This window comes from Lucilia sericata, unplaced genomic scaffold (assembly GCF_015586225.1).
Source record: "Lucilia sericata isolate MDLA Ls3-8-SP2 unplaced genomic scaffold, ASM1558622v1 Contig000694F_arrow, whole genome shotgun sequence".
In the NCBI taxonomy this organism is placed as follows: Eukaryota; Metazoa; Arthropoda; class Insecta; order Diptera; family Calliphoridae; genus Lucilia; species Lucilia sericata.
In genome coordinates, this window is record NW_023994697.1 from 83425 (window position 1) to 97494 (window position 14070).

The 14070-nt window shown below is 31.3% G+C and overlaps 1 protein-coding gene across 1 annotated transcript in view; it reads right to left on the minus strand.

Annotated features, from left to right (window-relative positions):
* LOC119607426 (ras-like protein family member 10B) overlaps positions 1-13073 on the minus strand; it is a 51326-nt gene extending 38253 nt beyond the window's left edge. Inside the window, exon 1 of the mRNA XM_037961317.1 lies at positions 12800-13073. The gene's annotated coding sequence lies outside the window, so the exon portion shown is untranslated. The remainder of the gene's footprint in view (positions 1-12799) is intronic.
* Positions 13074-14070: the final 997 nt, after the last annotated feature.

Consider the following 14070-nt stretch of genomic DNA (forward strand, 5'->3'; position numbering starts at 1 on the left):
ATAGAGCAGTCAATAGATTAGTCCATAATCTAGTCTATAGATTATACAATAAACTTGTCCATAGAGTAGTTAAAAAGATTAGTCTTAATACTATAGACTAGTTAATAGAATAATCGGTCCATAAACTTGTCAATCAGTAGTCGATAGACTAATTATATATTTCAAAAACAAAATCATTTTGAAGATTCCATGCCCACTTTAGCTAATGCGTCAAATTTTTGCCCCAGGTATTTATATGTATAGATATCTTAGTTGTAAAAAGCTTGTCCACAGATTAGTCCATAGGGTAGCCAATAGATTAGTCTACATACTATAGGCTAGCTAATATAATAGTCTGTCCATAAACTAGTCAATGATTAGGCGATGGACATATTACATATTTCACAAACAAAATCATATTAAAGCTGCCACGCCCACTTTAGCTAAGGCGTCCGATTTTTGCCCCAGGTATCCATATACCTAGATGTCTAAGTTGTAAAAAGTTTGTCCACAGATTAGTCCATAGGGTAGTCAATAGATTAGTCCATATACTAAAGACTAGTTAATAGAATAGTCGATCCATAAACTAGTCAATGATTAGTCGATAACTAATTACATATTTCAAAAACAAAATCATATTGAAGGTGCCACGCCCACTTTAGCTAATGCGTCCACTTATTGCAGCAGGTATTCATATACAAAGATGTCTAAGTTATAAAAATCAAAAAAAAAAAAATTCAAAATTGCTGCTGCCGTTTAGCAAACAAACACATAGATACATACGTAAATAAGCTGACACTGCAAATAGTGATGTCAACTAAAAGTTTCTACCATCTCTAATCAAAAACCTATTATAACTAAATAAAGCAAATATATTACCAAAACCACACACATTCACAATTAGTAATATATCTATAAATATCTTCAAAACAAGGCCCTCCAATTAATTGTTCATACTTATTTAAAAGTCATCATAACATTTAAAGGACATGAAGCTGAAGAAACTAGCGCCAAAATGTTGTCTCATCACAAAGTGTGAATTATTTATCTACGTATGTGTGTGTGTGTGCGAGAGTGTGTATTCAAGTCTTTCACTCTCACACTTCATTTAAATGAAAATGAACGTCATGGGAATACTGTAACAGCAGTTGGTATCAAGTATGAAAATGGAAAATATGCCATTATGTCTGGCTGTCTTTTTATTTTCATGTAAGAAAATGAATAGAATATTTTATACTATAGAATCAAAAAAAAAAAATAGACTGGCTGGTGTCGCCCCAAAAATTATAAATAATACTCTATACAATAATGTCGGGAATAACAACACGAACAACAAGAATAATAATTTTGAATAGATGACGTTATGCACGCAATCTTTGTTAAAGTTTTCATCAACACAAACGTTTTATATATGTAAGTGGTAGGTTTGGTAATTAGCTAAGAAGCAAATGTTGAAATTTGAGAAGCACTTTTAAAGCAGTCCAAATTATGTAAAATCCTAGTGAAAAAAAAACATAGACAGCACTCTTAGGGATACAATCATCACTTCGTCCTAGAACGATGGGTAAATAGATCATTCATTGGCAAATGTGCAGCAGATGAATGCTAAAAGACATTTTGAACTTTTAAAACGTTGGAATTAAGAACCTTAATAGAAGCAAAACTGTCTAAGTAGATATTAACTATATACGTAAATTGCCCTTAAAATACCTCAGTTTAATTTTTCTTCATTTTCACATAAAAAAATTATGATTATAATTTATACACATCCTTCGTAATCATTTCCCCACTGCAATTTCTTACCTTTAATAAAAATATTCCCATGACATTTTTCACAAAAATTTTCTAAATATTACGTCTCCCTGTCAATTTGGGCAAGGAAAACATATAAAAACACTTTTGTGTACTTAACAACACTGCCACATGCCTAAAAATTGTTCACGTTTCACATTAAAGAAATTACCCTTCTTGATTTCTTTATATTCACAGTAAGTGTCGGTATTTTTTACTTCTACTTTTCATTTCGGTTCATATTCCATGCTTCCGTTTCCTTTGGCACACATACAAAAGTAAACGTTACTGTTGTTGCCATTTTCATTAGTCAGACATTCATTCAGTCACTCACTCAGTTCTCATTCATTCTTGCGTTTAGTCATTCAAACTCTAATTTGGTTGCTCTGTTACAAATTGAATGAGTGTGTCTGTTTGTCAGTCAATCAGTCTGTCGGTATAAAAGTGAAAATGTATGTAGTTGTTACTCTTTTCCATTGTATTTGTGTATTTTGTAAGCCAAAATAAAATTTATTATATTTTCTTGTTTTCTTTTGTTTATCTGTCCTCCATTTTAACTCATTCCATTATTTATTCTTTTATTCATTTGTCGTTCGTCCTGCCTGACAAAGGAATGCATTTACAGTGAAAGTAAACAAGACAAGACGGCTTTTAAATACCATTATTATACCGGATGATAAAAGAAATAAGTGAACAAGATACCCTACACCGGTATTGGAAGTTTTCTTGTCTGACAGTCTAGAGGTCGTGTGTTGGATTACCAACACAGACTCCGGCAATAGGCTAGGTATTTTTGGGGATATTTATGTAACTAACTAACTAACTAACTAACTAACTAACTAACTAACTAACTAACTAACTAACTAACTAACTAACTAACTAACTAACTAACTAACTAACTAACTAACTAACTAACTAACTAACTAACTAACTAACTAACTAACTAACTAACTAACTAACTACTAACTAACTAACTACTAACTAACTAACTAACTACTACTAACTAACTAACTAACTAACTAACTAACTAACTAACTAACTACTAACTAACTAACTAACTAACTAACTAACTAACTAACTAACTAACTAACTAACTACTAACTAACTAACTAACTAACTAACTAACTAACTAACTAACTACACTAACTAACTAACTAACTAACTAACTAACTAACTAAACTAACTAACTAACTAACTAACTAACTAACTAACTAACTAACTAACTAACTAACTAACTAACTAACTAACTAACTAACTAACTAACTAACTAACTAACTAACTAACTAACTAACTAACTAACTAACTAACTAACTAACTAACTAACTAACTAACTAACTAACTAACTAACTAACTAACTAACTAACTAACTAACTAACTAACTAACTAACTAACTAACTAACTAACTACTAACTAACTAACTAACTAACTAACTAACTAACTAACTAACTACTAACTAACTAACTAAACTAACTAACTAACTAACTAACTAACTAAACTAACTAACTAACTACTAACTAACTAACTAACTAACTAACTAACTAACTAACTACTAACTAACTAACTAACTAACTAACTAACTAACTAACTAACTAACTAACTAACTAACTAACTAACTAACTAACTAACTAACTAACTAACTAACTAACTAACTAACTACTAACTAACTAACTAACTAACTACTAACTAACTAACCTAACTAACTAACTAACTTAACTAACTAACCTAACTAACTAACTAACTACTAACTAACTAACTAACTAACTAACTAACTAACTAACTAAACTACTAACTACTAACTAACTAACTAACTACTAACTACTAACTAACACTAACTAACTAACTAACTCCTAACTAACTAACTAACTAACTAACTACTAAACTACTAACTAACTAACTAACTAACTAACTAACTACTAACTAACTAACTAACTACTAACTACTAACTAACTAACTAACTAACTAACTAACACTAACTAACTAACTAAATAACTAACTAACTAACTACTAACTACTAACTAACTACTAACTAACTACTAACTAACTAACTAACTAACTAACTACTAACTAACGAATACTACTAACTAACTAACTAACTAACTAACTAACTAACTAACTAACTAACTAACTACTAACTAACTAACTAACTAACTAACTAACTACTAACTACTAACCTAACTAACTAACTAACTAACTACTAACTAACTAACTAAACTAACTAACTAACTAACTAACTACTAACTTAACTAACTACTAACTAACTAACTAACTAACTAACTAACTAACTAACTAACTAACTACTACTAACTAACTAAACTAACTAACTAACTAACTAACTACTAACTAACTAACTAACAATGATGGACGTGCTTCAAAATTTCAGGTTATAATTTCAGGTTACAAATTTTATCTCAAACATATTACACCTGACCCTCTATAGTGGTATAAGTTATAGCAAAAACAAAAGGAGTAGCATCAACGAAGAAAAGTGTCACTGTGAAATGCGAAGAAGTAGAATAAAATTCTAGAGGTGGAGTTGAAAGAGGAGTAGGAGGTGTGTTAAAGGGAGGATTTAAGTGTTTGCCTTGATTTCTTTAATATTAAGGTCTCTCATTTAATGTTGCTACAATTAGAATTTCATTAGATGACAACATTGTTTGGTATTATGTGTTCATGCTGTTCATATTATTTTTTTAATACTTGTAATAATGCTGTTACTGCTGCTGCCACTGTTGCTATTAATATTGCTATAGCTATAACAATTGCTCTAGTTGAAGTTTTATTGTTACATTAAATCCAATATCATAAACAAAAGCAACAGTCAGTGTAAGAAGTGAAAAAAAGAACTGAATATACTATGGGAAATAAAAATAGAAATATCTTCTAACAATATTATGACGCCCTTACACCTTTAACATAACACCCCCCGGTTACGTTTTTGTATTAACGAACCTTACACTTAAGCCTCATTTTGTGCTGAATTTATTATGTTACATTACACTTTTATACGAGTAATAAAATATCATGGAAGAACATTAATAATTTCGAATTTTATAATGTGAAATTTACACCTTTATTTAATGGCGCTTAAGGAACATTAAATTGAACATACTTAAAGGATATGAGTTCCATAGAACACCCACTTGAAATTGTTGTCAGACACGTAAATATGTCACAAGGGGATATTCAACATAATTGTTATAGCTGAGATAATTAAAATGTTTTAAAGGATAATATAAAACATAATTTGTTTTATATATGTATATGAATATGACCATAATTTAATACATATACATACAAATGGTAAATAAAATGACATAAATAAGTCAACGACTATTAAGACTTTAGATTTGCAGAAATCAAATCATCATGGAAGATCGATTCGAATCTGTTAAATGCTTCCCCTATCTCTCTCTCTCTCTCTTCCTCATTTTCTCACCTATTGAAACTCTTTTCAGGTTTTTAGACTCTGACATACGAATCATAGGCAGAAAGGTCTGACTTTCCTAACTGAAGATTGGGAGGAAATATCATCAAATGATTCAAAAACTAAGTCTAGTGAACTAAGAATGTAAATATCATAACTCTACACAATGTAGAGAGATATTTCACTCAAAATTCATTCAGACGAGAAAGCAAGGAGTAGGATATGTTGCACTTTCTCTTTCTTTCAGAATATTGAAAAATTTAAATCCAATAATGTTGGTGAAATTCATAGAGCAAACAAAGTTCTTTAAGAAGAACTAGAATTTTTGTGGCTGCAGCATTAATTAATGCTCGGTAAGGATTCAAGAGACTTACACTTAAATTTTGCTCTGTTTTGCTTAAACTTAATCATTTTTTCTTTGACCAGCACTCAGTAGATGACCCCTAGTCATGCAGTGCATTATGTTGGAACTAGGAAAAGTGGCTTGAAATACCTCTGCATGTAGTCTGTTCCATATATATGTATATAGAACATTATAGTGAATTTTTCATATAATGTGTTTTGCGATTAATAGGCTAATCGACAACAAATGGATCTGTTGTTGTAGAAAGACGTGTGTTGCTCTAAACTATACGGGTATCGGGAATAAGTTTCCTAATATCAAAGAAACACATTCCATTGTGAATCAATAGTATAAAACACTATACTATCATCAATGAGTAATATAGATCTCTCCTAAATATATTTTAACGCTCTGGCCAATAAATGAGAGTTTTATCCTATTTTTGGTCGAATGAATGTCGAAGTGCTTTACATGAACACCTGCCGTGTTGGCCTCATCTCACGATGGTTTTTTTTACCCACAGTGTGAGCTCTTGTGTCGACACAACAACGCTCCTTTGTGCACTCTGTTCAAGTACTCGAGCTGTCTAATCTCTGATCATTGCTGCTCCGTTTACAACCACGCAGATGGGATGGTCTCCGTTGAGTCGGAAATAGCACCTAGAGACGTATTCGATAGTCTGAAACACGAATCCATCAAATAAGCTTTGTTCTTACTCACAGAGAACACACTGTGGTAATTTGGTATGGACCGAGTATTCCATGAACATATTTACCAAGGAAGGAAAATTCAATGTTATCACTTGTATAAGATACCATTCATACATCGCCATTCAATCCAGCAAACTTTCATTCATCCGACACACTCACTCTAGGTATACGGACGGGTTACATGCGTACTACATTCATCCTGTATCATATACACTTAACACCAACTCATTTCAAATGCTTAGTCCCACAGTCACTCCTCTATGGGGTTAGTTCGGCAACAGCAGCGAAACTTATCCGGAATCATAGAATCAATCACCGTGCATCAGTCCTTTAACCGACATTCCCTTCCCGCGAATTTGGGTGTTAACCACAGTCACTACGTGAATCCCGAAGGAACCTCTTTCAACTGACTAGTCAGGACAAAGTCCTGCGGGAAATTGGCCACCCGTAGTACCAGATTATGTAGTTGTCTGGTTCGACCAAATGTCAAATGATTTCACGGAAAGACCGAGTTTGATAAAGCAGCTCGTTTATGAAAATAAGAAACAGAGTAGGGAAAGGAACAGAGTCTAGCTATACCCCTGAAATTCCATCTATAAAAACTCGTATAGTGCGATCTCTGAGAAAGCTCGAAATAAATTATTACCAACACAAAATGCAATTAGTTTTAATAGAAGTGCCCCATAACATTACTTTCTCCAAAATGGTGAAAGAAGTGACACAATTTTTTCCGTTTGGAAGGCTAATAGTAAGTCCCCGTACATCTTCCTGTACACAAGCCATACTGCCGGTCGCTTTATAAATTGTTGGACTCTTCGTATTTACAAAATTGAAATTTACTTTGCATGACTTTGGAAACTGCTGAACAAATTGCAATTGAGCGTTAATTAGCAGAGTTGTTGGCCTCTTCCTGTTTAGGAATTGGCTTTACATTAGCAACCTTGCATAAAAAGTAGAAAATCGTTGACCAATTCGATTGAACTGACTCTTTGGGTTGTAAGTTTTAGGCACATGGTACCGATCCGTTGATTTTGAGGATAACTTCCTCTAACAAAATTTACATACATATAGTCATATTTTAACGGTTACCGATATTTAAAGCGTTTTTATAGAGTTCTATATGTCTATATTCAAATTCAAATTGATACCTACATGTGTATTAAGATACATATAAATAAAACTTACATATATATTTACACTCTCTATATAAATTGCGTACAAAATGTATGTTTAAATAAAATTGTATATATGTATGTAATGTAATATTACTTACATTGAAACGCCTACATTATATTATAAGAAATATTAATACCCGTACGTATGTATGTACATATGTATGTAGAAAACTAGAAAGACATACATATGCATGTACATATATGTAAAATTTAAATATATTCATCCATCTATCTCCTCTCCATCATCACAGTTATACATTTAGATATTGTACAGTTATTTGCTATAATGATGGGGATTTTAAATCTGTCATGTTGCAATTTTTACTTTCCTTTTTTCTATTCCAGTTACAACCACCATCTTTCATCATCATATTCATATCTATCAACACATATATTTTCTTGGTTTGTGTTGTTTTCTTTAAGATTTTATGAATTTATATAAAATAAGTGTAAAAATTGCAAGTATGATCTTATATAATCATATATGGCTAGAATGTAAATATAGGATGTTTAAATAGAACATTTTATTTTAACAAAAATAAAATAAAATCGTAATAAAAATGAAACGTTTTTAAATAGTGTATTAAGATTCAATCATTAGAAAAAAATCAATTTTCCATGTCTGATTTGAACTTAAGGAATTGTATTGGAACGAGTACTGCTTTAGGGTATAACTGTTATATAACTAAAGGATCCTTTTTAATCTTTTTAAAATCATAACAATGTTCCACAGAACACTTTTTATAACGATGTTGTTCCAGAATCTGAAGTGGATCTAGATCTAGCTAATATACAACAGTTAAATTCATTAATGATTTGTACTTTCACAAACACAAACACTCATAACTACGACATACTGTTAGCATTACTGCATAACTTTTCAATGCCCTATTTATACGTACTTATTTAAGTAGTTATTTGTAAGCGAGCGTGGGTAAGGACTTGCCTGCAATGACAACACCGTATTAAAATAATTAGTTAAAATACTAATGAATAAGTAATGAATAACGTTTAACTCATTTCTGTTCAATTTAAGCTTTTGCTGCGTTCGTATACAGTATTATCCAAAGTGCCATTCGTAGGATTTATTTCATGTCAGTCAAAATGCACTTAAAGCTAATAGGATGATAAATTCCAACATAAAACCTTACTCATTGGTCATTATTGTTGCGAAACATTTAAGGTTATTATGCCAACTAAGAAAGTCATAAAATTTAATCTTATTATTCTCTGAAATACTCAAAAATTCATTCATATTTACTTTAACAAACATAAATATCAAATTAGAAAATATCTAAATATAAACATATACACTTGTTAACCGTGAGTGTCCCATAAAAATAAACCACTAAGTTTTATCTTAAATTACAAAATAATAGTTTCATGAACATGAACTGAATTAAAAATTCATTTGAACAGAAACAAAAGATGAAACCTCATCAAATAACGAGGAGAAGAAACAAAAACAACGAAAAAAATTAAACTATAATTTACCACAGCAAAACTTAACAGACAACAAACACACATACAACAACAGCAACCACATTTTATTACCAACATTTCTGTTTTGGATAATGGATGAATCTTCATCATTCTTCCTGCAACTGAAAACGAAAAAAAAACATTACTGATGTTCAAATCCGACAGAGCAGAAGAAGAAGGATAGTGTAATAAAGCTACCACCACCCATGTACGTGCATTTTTAGACATTGTCGTCGTTTCCTTTTCTTTATTTGTATTTAAATTTCAACCATAATTACTCTACACAACGTGCAACATGGACATTAAAATGATGTTTAATGTTGGCAGTAAAACTGAATTTTATTACTTTTGTGCGTATGAAAAATTTAACACCTGAATCCTTTTAGTAGATGGTTGCAACATGAGGTGAGTTTATGTAAATGTAAGTGTGTAAATCTCACCGCCTTGCTATCAGTTAGTTATTTAGTGCGTATGTATATGAAAATAACACGGTGAAAGTAGAATGTAAATAATTTTACCATTGTTTTCCCCATAATAAAAATTACTTTTACAGGGTGTTGCCAAAGAGTTAATCATTTATTTCAAGCTTCGTTCTTGGCCAAGAAAAGGTATGTGCCACATTTTATAAAATTATCTTGAAAATTGCGACCTCTAATATGCGCACAATGTTTACACGGATAAACAGACGGACGACATAACTTAATCGACTTATAGCCCAGAAAAATAAGGGCTTAGCAGCAGGATATTGGCGATCGAAAGTAAAAAATGTCTGTTACGAACCATTCGGAATTTCGATTTACTCTCTGAGGCTTTAGTTGTAGCTCTTGTCATAAAGAAACTTCATCTTCAAGATCAAAATTGCAAAAACTTTAAAGTATTAAAAGTTCTTCACTAAATTAGGCGTATACTTAATATTTGTAATAATGTAACACGTATACGTCCATGACATAGAAAATTTCTTTATCATAGCATTACTCTCTGGCACATTGTATAATCACTAGGGTGATCGATTATTCGACATTTTCCAAAAACCGGTTTTCGAATAGTTCGAATAGTTGACATTTAAAAAAACCGGTTGATATTTTTCAAATTCAGAAAAAAACCGGTTAACCGGTTTTTCATAAAAAAAAATATATTTTAATTTTAAAAACTTAATGTTTATGTTTAAATTTGATTAATAAAACATGGCCCGAAATGATTTTTAACAGTTTAAAAGATTATAACTGTAGATCTAGTCGTCTGATTTACATTATTTCATTAATATAAAAAAATAGGAAAAAAGTGGGACATTTCTGTTAAACATAAGGTACTATGAAATCCTAGCTTATTTTAAAAGCCCTGTTTAGGAAATTTGCATAGGCATTCCAACACTTCCATAAAATTTCAGCCGTAAATTAATTATTGTAATTGGAATATAATCTTAAGATTGATAAAATTTTATCAAACAGTTATCAATTTTACAAATAAATGTTTTTAATTAATTAGGAAAATCAAAAAGTTTAACCAAAGGAGCTCTAGAAAAATATACGCTAGTTCCTCGACTCAAATATTTTTAAAATTTAGACGGGCTGTATTATTATTTACTTAAAAATTTCATTTAAATAATCTTTGAATACAAAGCAAATAAAAGTATCCGAAACCGGTTTTTAAAAAGTGAAAAAACCGGGATATTCGATATTCGAAAAATAACCATTAAGAAAAAACCGACACTGGTAAAGCAGAAAAAACCGGTTTTAAAACCGGTTGAAAAATCGAGTCGATCACCCTAATAATCACACACAGATGATTAAAGTAAACACATGAGTTAATCACTTACGCATGTGTTCTAGTTTAAGTTGTTTTATTGTAAAAGCAATTTATTTACAGAGGTTGTCTCGGATTTTGCTCATATCTCCGTTATTTATAAATCAATTTTGCTGATTTTAAGTAGAAAATTTCTCGTAAGCATGTCTGATAGAATGTTGAAGATTTGGATCCCAAAGATATCTGAGGTATTCAGAAAATTGATTTCAACAATATTAAATGACCACGCTATCTATAAGGACTCGGAAAATATATACTTTATAGGGTCTGAAAATTAAATTATAGAAATAACAAACGGAATGGCTTAAATATACCCCTCTCACTAACCAAAAACCCCCCGCCCCGACATGTTTCCTTGATGACATACCCCATCTGGGTGTATTGCAATCCCGGGGTATAAAGGTGCTACCAGTACCTCTAGTCATCCGGGACTATAAACTGGTGATGATCAAATGTACCTTCGTCTTTCCTTGGAATGATTTGACATGGGATCGAACCAGAGCACCACCTAATCTGGTACTACGGGTAGCCACTTGCCCGCAGGACTTTGTCTTTGCTGGTCTGTTCGTTGAGGTTGTTTTGGGATTCACATAGTGGCTGTAGTTCAAACCCAAACCACAGGGCAAGGCTGAGGATTAATAAAAAATGGATTTGAGCTGATAATGCAATGATTGGGTATGCGTTGGTGTGAGATGTACCATCGGATATTTGTATCTAAAGATGAGATGGATTCTGAGTTGTATCAGTGGAGATGTCGGAATGACATATGGAGTGACGGTTGAAATGGCGGTGGAGTTGGTTGAGATATTGGAGGTGATGTAATACCTTAATATTTAACTTATCGGCTATTTTCCTTCATGGTTGAGTGTGTTGGAGTTTACTCTAAAACAAACTCAACTTATCACAGTAGGTCCTTGTGGCCACTGAAATAAGTCTGGCTAATTTAATATAGATCTGTGCGTTCGAATCACCAATATTGTCCCTAGGTGCTGTTGCCGAAGTCATCCAGGAATACACTGGGGTGAGTCTTTAAACAATCAGAATGTTTGTAGAAACACTTCATCCCTCATAACATCAATAGGGTGTTTTCAACTGGTGTTGGGTCGGCCCCTTCTATCGGCTCTAACCAATTATTGCCTTTTTCTTTGTCGGGGTTAGATACTTTGGGTCTGGGTTAAAAATTTATTAGCCTGTGTTATTCAAAATAATAGAATTTAAAGCAATGTTTGGAAAAGATCGAGATTTTTGTATTCGAGTATTGTTTTAAGATAAAAAATTAACAATATCATTTATAATTTAAAACATACAAATAATTAAATAATCAATTACGTTCATAATTAATAGGCTAAAGCCTGTAAGTACAGGTAACATCATTATAAAATATCAGGTTTTTTTTTTAAATGTATGTTGGCTTGATAAAATGAATGAATTTGAATCATTATTTTGTTTCTATTTTTGTGTTCTACATTTAAATAGTTATTGCTTTTGTTTTCTATTTTCGAAATAATGCCTGGCATTGTTAAAGACTATGAATGTCGGTGAGTATTCTATTGTTAAACATTTTTCCTCAAAAACAACAATGACTCTAACAACATTTGTTGTGTTGTTGTTCCTGTTACAATATTCCACATTTAAATCTGTAATTCTTTTCTACTTTCAACGCCATCATATTTGTATTCATTGTTTTGGTTGTTACGTTTCACTTAAAAATCATTATCACTTTTCATGGATTTAAAATTATTTTCACTTTTTTCACAAACTATAAAAATTTCGCTTGAGGTTTTTCTAAAGTAATTTGCTTTTCTATTTTAAGAATCGTTTGTATATTGTTGTAGTGCTGTTCAAAAGTTTTCCAACAATTATTGAGGGTTTTTTTTTAAGAAGCAGGGGCAAATGAAAGCGCCCTTCTTTTGAATTCAAAACATTAATAATTTTTGCTGTTACTGCGTTTACTAGCTTATGTAACTTGCTGATTTTTTCTTGTTATTGGGTGTATATTTTGAAATTTAAACAAAAGAATATAAACTAAAAACTTTATAAATTTATTAAAATCTTATTAATTTTATAGTGGCTTTCATTAGTTAATTATTACTTTTTTTTAAAAGGAGTTTTCCTAATTTTTGGTGGATTTTTTACGAAAATTAAAACCAAAGAAAAAATCATTCACTTTTACTGCTGTTGTTGTTATTATTTTCCGTGGTAGTTTCAATTTCACTTCTTCATTTCATTGAACTCAACACTGAACACTTTACATAAAAATAAAAAACATTTGAACACAAAAAATTAAGGAGAATTTATATTTTGAAAGTCTTTGGTCCAAACAATATTTTATTTTACGTAATTTCCAAATTGCCCGGGATGCTGTCGCGACGGTGGACCATTTTTAACTGGGTTCTTTAACAGTTATTTTGCAAATATCCATCTGGTTGCCAACCAACTGGGAGCGGAAGTTTGTTCATTTGAGAGAAAGAGAAACTGGGATTTTCGTAAAAGAGTATTGGCGAGTTTGAGTTGCCATATTTTTGTGAAAATAATCTACCCCATAGTCTTGTTTATAGTCTAGTTTACAATCTAATCTATAGTCTAGTCTATAGGCTAGTCTATAGTTTAGTCTATAGTCTAATCTATAGTCTAGTCTATAGTCTAATCCAGTACTGTCTATAGATTAGTCTATAGTCCAATCTATAGTCTAATCTATAGTCTAGTCTAGTCTAATCTAGTCTAGTCAATAGTCTAGTCTAGTCTAGTATAGTCTAGTCTATAGTCTAGTCTATAGTCTAGTCTATAGTCTAGTCTATAGTCTAGTCTATAGTCTAGTCTATAGTCTAGTCTATAGTCTAGTCTATAGTCTAGTCTATAGTCTAGTCTATAGTCTAGTCTATAGTCTAGTCTATAGTCTAGTCTATAGTCTAGTCTATAGTCTAGTCTATAGTCTAGTCTATAGTCTAGTCTATAGTCTAGTCTATAGTCTAGTCTATAGTCTAGTCTATAGTCTAGTCTATAGTCTAGTCTATAGTCTAGTCTATAGTCTAGTCTATAGTCTAGTCTATAGTCTAGTCTATAGTCTAGTCTATAGTCTAGTCTATAGTCTAGTCTATAGTCTAGTCTATAGTCTAGTCTATAGTCTAGTCTATAGTCTAGTCTATAGTCTAGTCTATAGTCTAGTCTATAGTCTAGTCTATAGTCTAGTCTATAGTCTAGTCTATAGTCTAGTCTATAGTCTAGTCTATAGTCTAGTCTATAGTCTAGTCTATAGTCTAGTCTATAGTCTAGTCTATAGTTTAGTCTATAGTCTAGTCTATAGTCTAGTCTATAGTCTAGTCTATAGTCTAGTCTATAGTCTAGTCTATAGTCTAGTCTATA